Below are 15,964 nucleotides of genomic sequence, written 5' to 3' on the forward strand. Positions count from 1 at the left end.
TGCTCAACAGGGGAATTAGCACTCTAAGGGCTCTGTCCCCCTGGATAGGACACAGCAATAAGTAGCCTAAGGGCTCCGTGAGTAGACCCGCTGGCCTCAAGTGAGTAGGCCACCAGCCCCCAAAAGGAGGAGGTGGCAAGGGAGTAAGGGGACCCGGGCCTGCTCTAGTCCACTGGGTCCCAGCTCAGGGCCTTGACAGTGGCCGAGAGTTCTGCCACTTGGTCATCGGGGATCCCACCGAAACATGTGGACCTAGACTCTGGCAACACAACTGAACTAATATCTGGTGTCCCTGGGCTACTTCTTACTACCCCTTCTGAGTGTACCTTGGTCTCTTGGTCCCAAAGCTGGACCAAGAGACCAAGGTACACTCAGAAGGGGTAGTAATTTTACCACTTATGTTTGTTCCTCCACAGACCCCCAGGTTCGCCTAACATCTCCCTGGGGAGAGCCCTCAGAATAGTTGCCACGTACATTAGATGGTCCTCCCAGCGGCGACTGTATACCACCACATCATCGAGATAAGTGGTGGCTACTCAGTGTGGGGCTGGAGTAGGTGGCCCATTAGTCGCTGGAATGTTTCAGGGGTGCCATGAAGGCTGAAAGGCATCCAGGAGAATTGATAGAGCCTGCTTGGGGTGACAAAGGCTCTTTTCCCCCTTGATCCTGGATCAAGTGGGTTTTGCCAATAACTCTTGATGAGATTGAGGGTTGTTATGTACCGGGCCTCTCAGAGTCAATTGAGCAGCTTGTCAATCTGGGGCATTGGATAGGCATCGAATTTGGAGAAGGCATTGACCTTCTGAAAATGGATGCAGAAGCAAAGGGTCCTTTCCAGCTTTGGGACCAGCACTATGGGGTTGCGCCATGTGCTCTTCGACCTTTTGATAACCCTTAGGTCCACCATCACCTGGACCTCCTTCTCTACCACCTCCCACATTCGCTGCGGGAGGGGTCACGTTGCCTCATGGATTACCTCTCCTGATTTTGTCATGATGGTGTGCTGGACCAGGGTGCTTTGGCCCAGTAAGGCCGTGAAGGTCCTGGGAAAGGTCTTCAACAGGCATATGGCCTGCTTCTCCTATATGAGGGTGTCTCTGAGTAGGGGCTTTTTGGAGTAAGCGGTCCCAGGGACCTGGGGACCCAGGTCTGGTTTGGAAGGTATGGGGCAATTAGCAGCCCTTCCCACTCATGCCACAGCTTCAGGAGATTGACGTGGTATAGCTATCACTTCCTTTGTCATTCGGGTTGCCGGTTTTCATATCGCCTCTGTCATTGGGCTAGGAGTTTTGACTCCTCCAAGGAAAGTCAGAGGAGAACCCAATCACTGGGTTCAAAGGCCTGTGTCCAGGCTCCCTTGTTGTATGTTCTCACCTGTGCCTCTCTAGGCAGCCTGCAAGCTCTCCCTCGCCAGGCATCCTATAACTGTAGCAGATATTGTAGAGGCCCTGGGCCTGTGACGATGTCTGTTCCGAGGTTTCCCCCATTAGGCTGAGCAGGTCCAGAGGCTAGCAACTGTACAGCAGTTTGAAGGGTGAGAACTTTGTGGAGGATTAGGACACGTCCCTGATGGTGAGCAGCAGGGGTGGGATTAATTATTCCCACTGGCGCAGGTCCCTGGGTGGAAACTTGCAGAGCATGTCCTTCAGCATTCTGTTGAACTGCTTGACCAGCCCATCGGTTTGGGGGTGATAGACTGAAGTCTGCAGCTTCTTGATCCCAGAAGCCCACAGACCTGGTGGAGTTGCCAGGATGTAAAATCTGCTCCCTGGTCAGTAAGGATCTCTTGGGGCAAGCCCACCCAGCTGAAGACCTTCAAAACTTCCACCACGATGGTTCGAGCGGTGGTGTTCCTTAGCGGGATGGTCTTGGGGAAGCGAGTGGTGTAATCCATAGTCACCAGGATAGAGAGGAACCAGGAGATGCTCTGGGCTAGGGGCCCCACCAGGTACATTGCTCTGAAAGGGGGACCAGGGGAGCCTTTCACACTTCCCAAAAGGTCACCAGGGTAATGTCCAAGGTGTCACCCATTACGCCTTTTCTCACCTATAGTTTCAGGCCTCGTCATTTGGTAGCCCATGCTAGGCTGCCTGGGCTGTCCTAAACCCTGTCCATATTTAGTGGGTTAAAGGTTAGTTCAGACTCCATGCCCACTCAGATGTTTAACCTCTTTGCTAAGATGGCCAGCAAGAATGTCAGTTAGTGACCATCTTGACAGGAATTTGGCAATGTGAGGATCTGCCCACTAGGAACTGGGCTGAGAACACATTTTACACAGATCACCGAATCTAATAGGCTCTGAAAAGATAGATTTTGCCCCTACCAATTTGATCTGATGACTGAGAGGCAAAATGTGAGAGTTTTATGTATATTTCACTATATTGCAGGGTTGGGGTATTTTGTTTTTGTTTTTTTGAGGTTTTTTTAAAGTATCAGTGCTTGATTAACAAAAAATAGAACTGTGCTGACGAGACTCCAAACAGGCGTGGGGATTTGGTGCTTATATACAATTAATCTCTTGTGCTAACTCGGAGGCTCCATGAGAAAGAGTTAAGCTGTTCTTTCTCTATATAGGACATGCACAACAGGGAGCCCATTAACACTCAGCCACCACTGGGGCTTTTTTTTTTTTTTTTTTGGAACTATTCTGGTCACAGCTCTAAACCTGGGTACAACTTTAGGAACAAGCACTAGAAAATTAGACAAAAATCCTACAATGACTATAATTTGTTTCCATTTAACTTCTAGGAGGCCCTGGGCCCAGGCCTGTATAAATGCAGAAAAGTAGTGGGGAGAAGAAAACAAAGGAGGGTGCAATGTCATAGGAGCTGTGCACCAGCCTCTCTGTAACCCAAGAACCTCTAGATGCCAACTGGCAAGGGGGTTCAGAGGGGTTACAGGAATCTCTTGGGTCTGGCATCCACAATCTAGTTTCCCAATGTGTGTCATGTGAGATCTCAAAAGCTGGTGTCACATTGGTCATCAATACCATTGCAGAATGCATTTACGAATGTTGCGTAAGGAGTTCTGTAGATACCCTGAAAATATGTTCTTTCTTACAGCTTGTTTCTAAGTATTGGTCACCAGCAAAAATGAAAAACAGGTTTTCTGTCAGACAAGAGGTGTTCAGCCATCTGTTTACATGTAAACTGAGTATTGTCTCTTTCACAATGGGCAATTATTAGCATTTTATGTTAAATGCTACTGAAGAGCTGATGGGAACTTCAGAAAGACACTAATGGGAAGAGAGAAACAGCAGAAGAGGGGAATCCCTGTCTGGGGGTGCAGATCAAAGGCTTACTCTACAAAAAAGACACCCAGGCACCCTTCACTGAGGAAGTAAATGGACAGCAAGTTTGCTTGATGGAAAAAGGGATCTCAGCCAGGCTTGGTAGAAAAGACTGGCAAGAACTTTGGTTGAGATAAACGTCTTTAGATGGGAGGTTAACCTGCTAGTTAAGTTTAGTCTCTAGAAAGTGTGTTACGATTTTGTTTTATAAGTAATCATTTGTTTCCAAAATTCTTACTCACGAGCACTTGGGTCTTTGTTCTTTGATAATAGCTATATTTATCATGAAAACAAGAATAAGTTTAAGTGCTGTGGTGTTAAGCACAGTGATGGTCCTGAGTTGAATCTTACAAGCTGGTGTGTACTGTTCCCTTGGGAACTGCAGGTCACTTAATTCTGTAAGTGTTCTGTGGATAAGGGGCTGGACGCTGCAGGGTTGGTGTGTGCCTATTGTTACCAATACAGAGAGAACAAGGCCTGGAAAGCAGCGCTTGTGCTGCCAGAGGCTGGTGGTTTCAGGGAGGTGATCCACGACAGGCACAGACAAGACGTCATCATGCTAAAGGCAGGAGATGGTGAGGTGCCTCACAAACCTGGCAACCCACGGGGAGCATCACACTCCTTTAAAGTGACAAAGAGGCAGCTCTACTGTCTTAAACCTAAACATCAGCCTAGCTACTTTCATGAACACAGAACTCTAGAGATAACGAAGACCAAAACCCTTTATTTAAGCCACTACACAAAATAAAAGTGGGGAATTCAGATAAAATGGATCCCTGACCTAAAACACCCAGTTTTGGGGTTAGCAACCAACCTTCTCCCTACTCCCACCCACAAAACACTAACCAACAAAACAAAAACAGCAACACCTAGTTCTAGTACAGATGAGCAAATTCACACACCAAAAAACTTAATTCTTGGATCCGTTTTTTAATATTCGATTCCTATGCAATTTTTCTCAATGCACTGTGACAATGTAGACCCTACAATAACACCAGAAGCTTGCATTTGAATAAAACTTCAAACAAAAAAAAAAATCTGGACTTGCTAGCCCTGTAACTAGTCCAATGCAACTGGTCTAAGTGGCTACCCTTATTAGGCAACTTCCTGATTTTTATTAAATCTCCCAAAATATATTGACAAGAGTTCTGTTCCACTGCTCCTAGCACATCTCCTCCTTTAAGCAACCTTTGCCTCTTAGAGCAGGTGTTCAACATGTGTTGCGCTGCCATGCTAGAGAAGTAGCTTTCATTCCCAGGCCCTGTCCCTTGCTCACTATGCTTACAGGGTTAAAAGCCCCAGAGAGACAGTCAACAGATCATGTGAGGAGGGAGTTCCTCAAGTGAGTCAGTGGAGACTCCTCAGTGTGTGTGGGCATTAGTGGTGGACATTCTCCCCTGCTCCCCTGAGAACTGTTCAGCTCTAATGAGCACTGGAGAAAGCAGACATTAAAACTGGAGACGGGGGAGTTATGTTTTGAGCTGGCTTTCAAATATCCTTAAAAATTCCCAGCAAAATTAAATCGAAGCAACCAAATTCTGAATGGTTTGGGTTGGAAACCATGAAAAAAAATTGGCTGGAGAGAAGGAAATTAAATGATTAGTTACTAAACAAAGGTTAACACTGAAAGGCTAAATAGGAGCACTATTTACTTCCAGTTAATTATTTTAGTTGAATTACATGATGCTTCTGCTGAAGGGAATGATACACAATCTTCCAAGATTTGTGTGGCATTTGTATCAAAACCAGATTATGTGAGCCATTTCGATGCACTTATTTTGACAGATTAATCACACTAAATGCAAAAGGGGAAAGCTCTTGCTCTGGATGTAATGAGAAGACATTAGTGTGCAGCTGGCAAGCCTGATGAGGTGTTTAAAGGGGGTTTGTTCAGTAGTAGTTGCATCTCGTAAGGAACGGGGCAATTTATTTTCATCCTTTTATGACAGGATATTGCTTTAGAATGTCAGCTGTGTGCAGTTGCTAGCGGCTGTTCTCTTTAGTCACTCACCAGAGCTCTGTGGCCTGTAAAAAGAAAATGGGGCACTAAAGGAATTATGACATTATGCAACGATAATTAGGTAATACTCTCTAGCACCAGGAATTTAACAAGAACATTATCTTTTTGTATCTAGAATAGTGTTGATAATCTTCAGAATTAGTTAAAAGGCTCTAAACATTGCCCTCTCAATGACCATTCAAACAATTCTTCCTAATTAATTTATTTGCAAGTACTTTAAACAGTCACTTCTGATGTTGTGAATGCACAACTGATTTTAACAGGGCTGAGACTCACGTTTGCACTGAATCAGAATTAATATAAAGCAGGTTAGATGTGACGGCTGATGTTTCTATTCAGCCAGTACTATCAAAGCTGTGTACATTAGTAATAATTTGAGAATTTGCATAATGCCTTGTATCCCAAAGCAATTTCCTAACCACGTAAAAGCAGCGCCACTGAAATGCAGACAACTGTGGGAGAGTGTGAGCCAACCAATTAGCACAAAGCACACTGCTTAACAGCAGTGGCAGAACTAACAGGGATGGCAACTGTGCCCCCCGCCTCCCAGGCCTGGTGTGGTTAGGTGTATGTGTGGTGCCTTTTCAAACCTATTATGCAATTGATAGGAGGTGCAGGACATGAATTTTCACATGGACTGGTGAGCGAGCCTGCCCCCCACTCAGCCTCAGTGGCAGCTCCTGTCCCATGGGGCTGGGTCCCGCCTCCCACTCTGGGCAGTGCAATGGGGCACACCACATCACACAGTGCTGTGACCTCATGCACAGTGTCACAACAGCACTCACTTTGCTCTGGCTGCCCCTCTGTCATGATACAAGGCAGCCGGGCCAAACCTGAATGGTCCCACGGGTCAGGTCACAACACTTAGAATAGGGAGCTGGGTCCAGTGCCATGGGACAGGAGCTGCCCCTGTGGGGTGAATGTGGGGCACGCTTGCTCAATTGCTCTCCCTTCCCTTCCCTCCCCCTGGGCCAATGTAAGGGTTGTGGTGGTGGGGTGGAGGGTGCTGCTGCAGGTGGTCCGTTCCCCCTCAGTAGGGCAAGGAGGAGATTATAGCAGCGGAATGCACACATTGAAGAGAGAAGCACGACCAATGACCCATTACTTTCCCCTTGCCCCCAGTTGCACTCTGCCACTGCTTAACGATGTGGGGAGGGGAAATTTTGGCAAGGAACACTAATGGTGAACCCTCACTCTTAGTAAGAATACCTTGGGCTCATTAAGGGGCTATGCAAACAAGCAGGATCTTGGTTTTAAGTTTGCATCTGAAGGATTCCTATATAGTAAACTGCACAGAACTCTATTTAGCTACATCAGAAGGGTTGCGTTGACTCTACCAGGATGATAAACTTGTAAATCTAGAGAGTCTAGGGATTTCAAATCCAAGGCTTAGACTATTAACACACCCCACACCTTTTAAAACACTTAAGAAACCTGATAAAATAGAAGGAAGAGGTTAAGTATTTGCTGTGGTCAAGTATCAGATTCTGATAGCTTAGACTAACTGTCTGAGGTTTACAGCTAATCCGGTGGTCATGAAGTAAATTGCCTGTAACAGAAAGAACATCTGATGTGTTTCAGGTATTCACAGGGGCTACCAATCTGCCAGTGATACCCTGCAGGGGTACCCAGGGTTGACACACACATCACTACCACCTGCCCCAGTGCAAGGAAACCTTGTCTGTGCCTGCTGCAGGTCAGCTCCTCAACTCCACTGGCTACGCAAGCACTCCCTTCCTAGGCCTTGCAAGCCCTGCTGTTACTTTACAGGTAACAGGCTCTCGAGTCCTCCGAACATCTCCCTGAAGTGTCCAACCACATGGCCAGTGGACACTTGCAGTATTTACAGAATTGCTGTTCCCAAAGAAGCAATACACCCCAGCTTACCAGTTACAGCTCCGATCACCGCTACACTTAACACACAGCACTTAGATGTGTTTATAGTGAGATCAAGTATAAGTGTATTTAACAAAGCCTAGAGATTCAAGTAATAGCAAGTTGGAAAGCAATGATTATATATAAAATAAAATCATAACTCTCATTCTAGAGCTTAGACTTACAAGATACTCATATCTTGTATCATAATGGTCACCCAAAATCCATGCACCACTTTATAGCCAGGGTTGCCTGTGATCCTCCCCTCATGAAATTCAGGCTGGCAGCTTGCCTCCTAGGTGAAGATACTAGTGTGTTCCTTTGCACATCAAGATAAACCAGAACAATTCTTGGTCTTTATTCATAAACAGGGCACCCTGCCCCCTGCTGGTTTTTTTTCATTCTGTAGATTTCCTCTTTTGTCAATTTCACAAACTTATTTAGTCCTTGGCTAAGTAGGCAAATAGTGTGTGGAATAAAATACACAATACACAAATGGCCTGACAGGGAGATAGGTGTCTGTTACCTCTTGCCTGAAAGAAACATGTTGGAGATATTTCACCTCTCAGTGACCTGCCTTAACTCCTGGACCTTAAGAACATATAGATTTCAGAATACATACATAGCTTCATAAATACTATCCATACATATGTTTCACAATTATTGTGGCAACCAGGGAGTAACTGGCTCTCTGTAGTGACCCTCACATGCCACCCTTCCATGAACTATTATGCAGATATCCAACCCTGGGTTCCCACTTATTTCCTTTCACTTTTTTAAAAAGCTTTCTCCCAGTGAAAAAAATTGTGGATAGTTTAAAAAAACAAAAACAAAAACACACCACTGGGATTTCTGCTCATTTTCAAAATGATAATTTTCAGCCAACTTTGAATTGGTATAACTTTTTATTTTGAAATTTAAAATGGAGACATTAGAAATTGTTTTTCCACAAAATGTTTGGCATCAAAACCCCATTTCTCAATACCAAAAATCATCCCAAAAATATAAAATTGGACCAGCTTTCATTTTTACAGTACCTAAATAAATGAGGTCCAATCTTGGTTGGGCCTTCTAGGAAATACTGTAATATAAATTTACAAATAATTAATAATAGATTAGAAGAGCCCACACTCTGAATCTGATCACTCCTTTTATTGCTACAAAGATGGAAACAAACTTTGTGTTGAGTTTGAGGAGCTGAACAAGAAAACGGGGATAAAAAAAAAAAAAGGAAGATTTCCACTTTTTCCACAAAGAAAAAAATATTTACAGAGAAGACAGGAGCTGTTTTTTCCCTTTTTTTCTTTCCTTCCAGAAATTGGATGTCTTGACAAAACTTCTTTTTCTGGGACACAAAGTGCCAAGATTTGTTCTTTCAATGCATTTTGATAGTTACTGCTTCTCAATATTGCCTTTTAGAATACATTGAACACTGGATCTTGGGAGTGAACATGTACATTGATAACTGGATGGGGGCAGCGCTGCTCTTAAATATTAACTGCAGAAAGTACTGGAAATTTCAAGAAGCAGCAACCAATAAATCCAAGAGTCAATTTCTAATAATTGAGAGAAATTGGTCACACAGGGAATACATTTCATTATTTTAAGAGTCAGATGTTTTTGAACATACAGACACCTGAAGATAAAGGAAATTCAGGCCAAGATTTACAAACAGAGGAATCCATTTGTAGGTGCCCAATTTGACATTTGAAAAGGGCCTGATTTTCAGTGCCGAACATGCACCCTGGTCCCAGCCAGGACATCACCCATTAACAACAGATGTGCTGTCCAGAGCGCATGCTTTGTTTGATGACACAACCAGGCATTGGCACCAGAAGGATTGCCAGAAGTATGTATGGGGAGGATAACATGGTGGGAGGGGGGCAGAAGCAACCCAGACAGGCCAAATTTGAGTGGTGTTGCAACCTCGTGCACCAGGAAGGAACAACCTGGCCAATTCTGAGAGAATGGCGCTACAACCCTGGGCACAGGGTCACAACACCACTCAAATTTGGCCTAGTCACCCCTCATCATGCCAACAGAGAAGGGGTTCCACCATTATGCCACCCCTTCATTGTCCCCCTGCCAAGTTAAGGTGCTCAAAAGTGGGGGGCAGGGAGGGCAATGGTATCTCCAAGGAACATGCTACCAGGTTATCTGGCACAAACACTAATAATGTGAGATTATGCTAAAAGCATCATGTGATAGATCAGCAGGAATATGGTATGAAATGGAAGGAGAAATAACCAAGGATGACATATTTCAAGCAATAATACAAGCTACAATTAATGGATGGAGAAGTTAACCCTTCTCACCTGCATTTTAATAGTATAAAAGAACTGTCTACGATTTAGGGAGCACTAGAATTGAAAAACCACAGGAACAAGAAGTCAGGTGTGGAAAGGATAAATGCAAAGTGTCTTCAAATGACTACAGCAGAGAGTCAGAGAAATCATTCTGGCCACAGATGAAAGAGGAAGTAAGTGAGGAGACTTCCTGAGATACAGAGAAGCTCAGTGGAAAGAACCCAGGCCCTTGGGAGTCCTCACTGACGTTAGGAACACAGCCACATGATCATTCATAATGGACTGTTCCTGCAACTTCTCAGAAGTAGTGACCCTGGAAGATACCACAGTTTCATATGTGACAATGTTAAATCTCAGTTCCTGGACTTTTCTGAAAGTCATGAATATCATCATAAGACATGCAGACTTAGATAAACCTAGAAATGAACAGATTAGAAGTCCATACACTGAAGGACTTGATCAAAAAGCAATTTATTAAAGAGAACGTCAATACTTAGCTCTTCTCAACAGAACAACACTGCTGCAATGTGAACAGTCGCCAGCAAAATTCCTAGCAGACTTACCATAGTCAAAGGGTAACAACTCTGTTTGAGAGACAGGTAATAGACATCTCCAAACACTGAACAAAGTCATAACAGATGCACAAGATGTTTACCACATTAAAAAAAAAAGACGTCTAGAATATGACAGGAAGGTTGTTTATGTTATAAGATGAATTCTAGGTTATTTTTCTCACTGTAACAAGAAAATAGCTAAAGTTCACCAGAAAGCATATTAGCCTCTGGAGCCTGGGGACCTAGCTGACAGTACAATGATATAACCAGCCAGAGTGCACTTAGCCAAACCATTATACAATACAGATATAAAGAAATCTTCTAAAGCTTAGGTCTGTACCTGCTGTTATGGGGAAGTCTTTTAAAATTTAACAGATTGAGATTTTTTTTTTAAACCATCCTGCAGAGTGCAGTAGGAAAATCTGATAATACAATTCTTTAGGGAATTAAAATCTATGGAAAGGATGTAATTCTCTAATAGAGTTTATAGGTTATTAGAGTAGTTTCTATAGAATCCGATTCAATATTTGTAGAACATAGACCAGTTTAATTTCTATTGCATTCCACAGGATTTTCTATAAAGATGAACTAAATGTTAAGGGTCCTTTGAATATGGGGCCCAAACAATGTAACCCAATCTTCAAAGTTGACAATTCATAATGTACTAATAAGATGCCTTGTAATATCCAAGTGTTGCATACCAAAAATGTGAGTTACTTTAGATACACAAGATAAGTTTTTGCAGCATCACTGGGGCACAATAAACTGATTGAGGGGGCAAATGAGTTTTGTTGGTTTGTGTCTCAGACTAGCAGAGACTGTGTGTATAGATACACAGACACACACACACACACACTCTTTCTCTCTATTTTAAACATGAGAGACAATGGTGGTGTCATTTCCAGCTGTAGTAAGAAAGATGATGGTCAGTGTTGTTCCTATATATTTATCTGCTCCCTCTAGATCTTTGTGTAGAATCTGCTTAATTTATTGATACAAAAGCTTTTATTACTGCTTTACCATGCAAACAACAAGGCTATGGGAGAGCAAGATCTGTTTTTTCCATGAAACAAGAAAAAGTCAAAGTTTTAATACCAGAAACTTGATTGCTGGTGATGGTAATGATAGAAGCAGGGCTCAGACTGGGAAAGAAAGAAGTGGTACTGCTAAGTTACATATTCCACCACGTTTCCCTTTACACAAAACTCTGCACACTTGCGATACCAAAAGAAAACACTGCTCACAGTAGATGGAGTGAATATTCATAACATGATCACCCTTCTCCTTTCCTATGTGCTTTGACCAGAAGTTAAGCCTGAAGCCTAGTGATATCAATGTGAACATTGTTAATTTTCCAAATGATGTAAAGGAGCAGTTCACACCTCTCTTGAATTATAGCAAGCTGTCTACAGATTCAAATAGACATCATTTGTTAACATTAGATCTTTCACATTTTGAAGATTCTGTTTGCAAGTACAAGAACTAGAAACTTTTTTTAAAAAAGGAAAGCTTAGATTCCGGAGCAAAAGACGACTGTTTCCAGGAAAAAGAGGCACAACTTGGCTAAACCCAACCCAATTCAGCACTGGATACCAGAGACAGAAAGACAATCATGTGGGACTGTGTCAAAATACATGATTTTGTTTACATGGCTACATAACTATGCTTCCAAGCATAAAACTAATATTCTTTTAAATGAAATTCCATGTTATCAACCAATTTTTGCTTAAAACTTTTCTGCTGTGCCCTCACCTCCTGGAAGTCCTGCAGCGTATTCACCAGTCTCTCTTTAAAATGTTTCCTTAAATACTTTTTTAAATAGTCCCTCTTGAATCTATCTTTTCTTATTCTCATCTCTTCAGTGATATCAGATAAACTACTTATGTATTACATTAAGCTGTAAGCACTTTGTTCATGTCACCTCTTGGTCATCAGCTTTCAAAGCTACTCTTATCACGGTCTCCTCATATATAACCCCCTCCCCCTTCTTGCTGTGGAGATTCCATTCCTCTGGACTTCAACCTTTCTCGGGTGGGATGACAAAAAAAGACACTATTCTCCAAATGAGGTCTATCCAGTGCTTTCTGAAATGTTAGCAGAAAATCACTGGAATAGAATAGTAAAAAATAGAATAGAAAAGTAAAAAAAGATCAACAGGATTTTGGCTTGTAGCACTGGAGGACTAATTATAACCTACATTTTAAAATCCAATTTTCTTATAATATGACACTCATTTATTCCTTTGGTTAGTTTTCTTTAAGGCCATAATAAGTAGCATAAGAACTTAGATAGCAAGATCCTATTTTCAGTATATTGTTCCCTATGCTAAATGAGTATGAAAATCTCATTCTTCACAGGTCACAGTAACCTAACCAACTGATTCTTGCATTATTTACTTACTACATTTAACAGATGAATAGAACAAGTAGCTTATCTATAAGCTAGTGGAAGTGCATGGCAACACATTGATTAAATGATCAAATAAGTCTTTGAATACAACTTTTCACATCAAAGTAAATCTCATTAAAGTATTGTAGCCAATTTTAACAAGATTTCATCTACATTTGGGTTGTAAGGATTTTCTCCTTACACTAAATCAAACCCTAATTGCCTGTACCATTATGATTCGGTTTCTTTTATAAACTGACAAATAAAACATCCTTATCTATAGGTTAGAATGAGAACATTTAATTAGTAGCAATTTAACATTTAGGAAATATTTCCATATTGATATTCCAGGTTAAGAATGATTCAAAAAACATGTCATTTATAGTCAATGCACTAGGCATTAAAATCTCTAGAAAGGCCTACTGCATTAGGGTCAATGTAATCTCGCTTCTTGAACGTGTTTGTGCTCACAACATATATGAGATCTCTGAAACATGATCTGTGTCATGCACACAGAGTTGCTGAAGGAACACAACTTCAAAACTAGTTACATTTGTATAAACAAAGGAGCTTTAGCCTGGAAGTACATCCATGGAGTGCACGGTGGAGGACGAGGTGACCATTCAGCATGTCCAGGCAGCAGAGAAAATAGGAGAACCAGTAGGGAAGTGACCCACAGGATTGTTTTTAGATAGATAGATAACATTTTATTAAGGCAAAGTTACAATAAAACATTAACATATTACATCATATATTACTTGTTACATATTGATATTACTTGTAGATGTACATTACTAATTAATATTCAAAGAACCTGTCTAAAGATCCTGGTTTGCTGGCTGGGGAACCCTCATCTTGTGAGTATGCTAGAAAGAGTGACCAAATTTCTAAATATTACTCCTCTTTTTGGTGCTTCTCTTGTATTATACTTGGTGTGAAAGCTTTTCCATTACAAGGACAGTCTATATTTTATTATACACAATTCAACAATAACGTGCCCTCATGGAGTTTGACTCTAGCAGACACTCTTTGTCCTGTACCCTTCCCACTGCTTTTCTCCCTCACTTGTGCTGCCTTTTTTGACCCAGCAGTTTAAAGATAGATAAGAAGCCTTTTTGATGGAAGTTTGCCAGTATGGGGATACTACGTTAATCATGCCCCCCCACCCGCATACACACACAAACCAACTTATAGTACAGACAGTTCCCTTTGCCTCCAAAAGACTGTATTAAATATAACTTGTGGCTTACAGAAGCATTGTCCAAATCAAGCATTAGAATATAGCTCACTCTGGCCAGGCCCAGTGGAAGCAGATCAAGTTCTGCCCAATGACTGTATAGTCTCCTCTAAGCAGGGCACACAAGGGCAGATCCTCGCCTGATGTGACGTGCTATTGCTTGATTGACTTTAACTGACTAGGGTGGTTTACATAAGTTTAGGATGTGAGCTCAGTCTCCTTGTGACCACACATTCAACAGTGATCCTTGGAGCTCTCAAATTCTGCTTGCAGCCAGACACCTATAGATGAATATATGGCTAATTTGACTGAAAGCAGTAAGGGACTGACATGCACCTTTTGAGGTGAGAGGGTTCGATTTGAAATGTCATAAGTGCTGAAATGATTTTGCAAGCCCAAAGGCATGAAGTTTGTTTTGTTTCTGCATAAAAATTATACCCACCCGCCAAACAGATTGATAACAAAGTTCACTGAAAAAGTTGCAAATTTTTCAAGTCTTGTGCTACCCAGCGCCATAGAAAAATAAACACTATTTTTTATGATTTTGAAGAAGGGACACTTTTGATTCAGTCTTCACAAGAAATCTCTTAGGAAACTTGTGGGGTTTAGGCATAACCCTCCCTCCATCCCCACATCTCCAAACAATTTAGCAATTATTAAACCTGATTTTATCAAAAAGGAGGGTAAGTTGAATTTTGACATTTACATTTGGCTTCTATTATGATTGCCCTCAAGACAATCTTGCTTGAATCATAGGCCTCACTATTCCCCAGAATCTCCAGTGGCCTAGCTAGGTTTGAGGGCCTGTCTCCTAGAAGAAAAATGTGCTGCTTTCTACCATGAAGAAAATGTGAGAGAAGATGGATGTGCCCTGGGCCCTCTCAATTATATATTCTAACAGGCGTGTACACAAATGAGGAGCATCTAACAAAATATTCCACATAATTAAAATGGATGGCAAGAACTGCTGGATGTCTAAAACAATCTGTATTTAAACAGCAGATGTTTTTGTTTAAGCCTGTTGCTTTAAAGGAAGCTGTCTATCTTCTGCAGTAAGATGCCACAGAATCTTGAAATCCTGAGTTTCTAGCGTCTCTGAAATGGTTGCCAAGAGGAATGATTGGAGCTTTCAATCAATGATCACAGATTGGAAATACCATTCCTGAGCAGGAAGCAATGGCAAAGCATCGTAGGAGTGTGGTGACAAGATGATGTACAGTAAACCCTTAGCTTTGACTAAAACGTACATGGCAAAAGTATTTTACCCATGTCTGTCTGGAGCTTCCCATTTGGCTAGAAGCAATAAGGTTAGCAAGTAAAAGCTAAATATATAGAAACACTATAAAATGGATCTGATTTGATTTCTGACCTGTTAATATAACTTTCCCTTTACCAGGTGTTGTTTTAGAGAGAAAGAGTGTGTGTGTGTTTGTGGTGTGTAGGGAAAACAGACACAGAGGGGAAAAAGCAAGAAATCCAAGAAGTAGCCTGTGAGCATAGTATATGACCCTTGAAAAATCTAGAAAGGGGGCTTTTTGGGATCTAGTTTTGGCCGGTTTGGGGCAGTCAGCTAAGAAGTTATTCTTTTATTTCTGGTTCCTCCTGCATTCAGATAAGCAGGATGTTGTACATTATTTGTATATAAATAAGGTTGCAGAAAATACCAGACTCCATCAATTTCTGTCCCTAACTAGAACATCCCCAGAACCCTGAACTCTGACTAGCTGCTAGGGTCAAAAAAGGCAGCACAAGTGAGAGAAAACCAGTGGGAAGGGCACAGTGCCAAGAGAGAGTCTGCTAGAGTCAGACTCCTTGAGGGCAAGTAGTAGTTATTAATTATTATGTTTCTTTATCATACGATTTTATAAAACTGGCACTTGAAAATTAAGTTAATTCCTTTTGTTTTTTTTGGGACTTGAATGTGGGAAGGTTGATCCTGTGTAATCCTTCCTGAAAATCCTTAGAGACTGAACTCTGGGTCTCCAGGTGCTTTTCCATGGGGGCTGGGGTTTTTAGACACTGGGGAAGGGCAATAAAGTAATCTCTAGCCCACCCAAAGGCTACACTTACACATTACATAACCAATTACACTCTTATTTTTCACTGCTGCTTGGCACAGTGCCATTTTATTCCAAACCTATCGAAGTACAAATTATTGGGGACATGTATTTTTGGCTCTATTATTTTTGCTTAAGGTGTATTTTAAGTAGTAGTGGTTATTTGGCCTTTGAAATTAAGAATAAATAATGTAATTTGACTTAATGGAAATAAAATGTTGTAAGTAATGGTATAAAA

At 41.7% G+C, this 15,964-nt stretch overlaps 1 protein-coding gene across 1 annotated transcript in view; it reads right to left on the reverse strand.

Annotated features, from left to right (window-relative positions):
- GUCA1C (guanylate cyclase activator 1C) overlaps window positions 1-15,964 on the reverse strand; it is a 31,574-nt gene that overhangs the window by 14,569 nt on the left and 1,041 nt on the right. The gene's annotated exons all lie outside the window — the stretch shown is intronic.

The sequence above is a fragment of the Trachemys scripta genome, chromosome 1 (genome assembly GCF_013100865.1).
Source record: "Trachemys scripta elegans isolate TJP31775 chromosome 1, CAS_Tse_1.0, whole genome shotgun sequence".
In the NCBI taxonomy this organism is placed as follows: Eukaryota; Metazoa; Chordata; order Testudines; family Emydidae; genus Trachemys; species Trachemys scripta.